Consider the following 2,756-nt stretch of genomic DNA (forward strand, 5'->3'; position numbering starts at 1 on the left):
AACCTCTCCCCGCAAGCTCCCCCCACCCCACCGCATCCCCTCCACCACCACCAGCACCACCTCCTCCACCCCCTTTCTGTCAAAGCTGATTGTTTCCAAGCCAGCAGAGTGCTGCGGGCTAACACACTGTCACACTACATCAGGCAGAGGAAAAAAGGGGCGAGGGAGACTATGATAGCTTCTATATGCATGTCTATGTTCAAAAAGACCCACGCACACACCAACTGAAGACTTGGCCACAGCAGGAGTGTCATGTGATGAATATTGTCCAAAAGAAAGAGGCGAATGCCACTTGAAACACTTTTTTTTTTCCTCCAGGTTTTCTATCAGCATGGATTGCAGTTTTACATATATATATATATATATATATATATATATATATATATACATGTTGCTGGTTACTAACAAGGAGCTGAAGAGTAAAACATTTTTAAAAATCAGTTTGAGCCATAAAATATATAAAGATGTCAAGAAGAAATGTTCATGGGCTTGTGATTATTAAGGCATACTGACCTGTCAAATCCTGCATAAGATGATTCAAGAGTTGCCAAAACATGCCACGTTGGTGTTGCTCTAATACAAAGGGCGAACCTTTGATTCAAAAAGTGCAACGAGAAACGTGAATTTGAGGAAATGCGAATCGTTGTGGGACGTGGTAATTCTTACAAAAAAAAAAAAAATTAAAAATATATAAAGTATTGTTTTTGTTCTTTCTTGAAAGTCACGTTTAAATTTTCAAAATAAAATGCCTTTGACATTACTTTTTCGATTTAGGAGTCCGTTTAGTTCATAACGTTGCCCTTTCGAGTTTATTGATGTGAACCGGAATCAATGGCAAGCTAATACTCGTGTGTCTGTGATCTATGGTCGCCCCCTAGTGGTCGTTTCTGGTTCAAACGTGAACAAAAAAAAAACAAAAAAACGAGGGCCTCGGACCTCAACACAATATTTGACACAATGAAATACGAAGTAAAAGTGGCACTATTTGTACATGCTACAGCTCTTATTTCACTCCATTTATTGTCACAGGAATCACGTTATTTCTGATTGGTATTGGAGGCTCAACAAAATCGATCTTGTACAAAAAAACAGTAATTGTAAACAAAGTTGAGTACTAAAAACAAAACAGGCTGATACTTTTGACGATTAAACAGAAAAAAAATATTCCTTGTGTTTGTTAATACATAAAATAATCCATGCGAGGGGAAATTTGAAAACAGAATTGCGTATTATATTGCTCTATGAACTGTACAGAGAAAGGCAGCTAATCACACTCATATTCACCCCACCATCATTCAATAACTGGACAGTAGTGGTTGTCTTAAAGGCAAAATTTGTCATACATTGCCACTCACCGGATTGTACAGGCATGCCTAGTGTTGTAGGAAAAAAAACTGTAAATAAGGCATGCAATTTTTTTCACAACAACAACACAAAAAGATTGAGTTCAGTCTGCAATATGAGTCGTATAATAACAAGACAGACATAGGTTGCCTTTTGTCTTCAGTTGCTTATATCCAGTTAGCCCACCTTGAAATCAGCTTGAGTGTTTTACAAATCCGCATCCAAAGCAACGTTTGTTCTCACAGTGTCCCGTTGGAGACGTACGCACATGACAGACAAACCGTTGTAACCGCTGTAAACGTGTTATCCCTCTTTTGCTTTGGTGCCTTGCGTACGCCCAGCCAGCAAACTGGAGAATCAATACCGAAATTCGCTCCGCTCATCGCAATGATTGCACCACAAAGGGGCGATAAGACAAGCCGAACATAGGAGAGGTTTAGAGGGCCTATAGCCGTGGATTTTCTCTTAGGCAGCCCCAGGCTTTGGCCTCCCCTCCTGTACCTGACGTCTGTTTCCCAGGGGGACCCTTCTTTGAGGGTGCAGGGCCCCGGGGTACCGATTGACATGCTCCCCTAAGGGCGTTCTGCATGGGTGAGGCCTCCCTCCCGTCTACTTCACAGGCGATTAAAGGGTGGCAAAGATGCTGGTATCTGTGTGAGCACACACACATAGAGGTGAGACGATCTCAGTGCCGGGGGGTGGTCAGCAGCCTCACACGGCAATCACACTCTCTGCAGGAATACACTCTGCCCGAGCCCGTGTGATGGGCTCATACAAGCCAACTTTTATTCACGGGACAAAGAGCCAATTGTGAGTTAAAAGGACATTTAGCCCGAGGGTGGGTTACAGTGTGCACAGCAGACGGAGCAGAACATCGATAAACATGCTGATTAGGAATAAAATGAAGGCTGTGTGCTAAATGTACCCCCCCTTCGGAGCAGACGTTCAATGGAACTCGAACGACAAACAAAGCATTTCATTTTTAAAGCTACCAAGAATCTAAAAACACAGAAACTATTTTGATATCTTTATTGACATTTGTTTAACCGTCTCCATACAGAGGATCAAAACATGATTCAGAGATGTTGGTCACAATCAAAGACGACACTTTGACTTACGACACGAATCCCACAATGAGGCTTTTTCATTCTTCATTTTTTTTAAATTTTGTTTTTTTTTTAATTAAACAACATTCCTTTGACTACTTTTAAGGTTTTACTATGGTAGATATAGACTCCAGTCGGTCAGAAAGTCACCAACAAGATTTTGGATCATTCCAGTCACAAAACATGTAAAACAAAAACAAAACAAACAAACAAACAAACAAACAATATATATATATATGAGACTCTAGATTGTATTGATTTCTCGGTTAAACTGAGATCATACCCGCACAAACGGGTATTTAAATA

The sequence above is a fragment of the Hippocampus comes genome, unplaced genomic scaffold (assembly GCF_001891065.2).
Source record: "Hippocampus comes isolate QL1 unplaced genomic scaffold, H_comes_QL1_v1.1 scaffold87, whole genome shotgun sequence".
NCBI classification, from domain to species: Eukaryota; Metazoa; Chordata; class Actinopteri; order Syngnathiformes; family Syngnathidae; genus Hippocampus; species Hippocampus comes.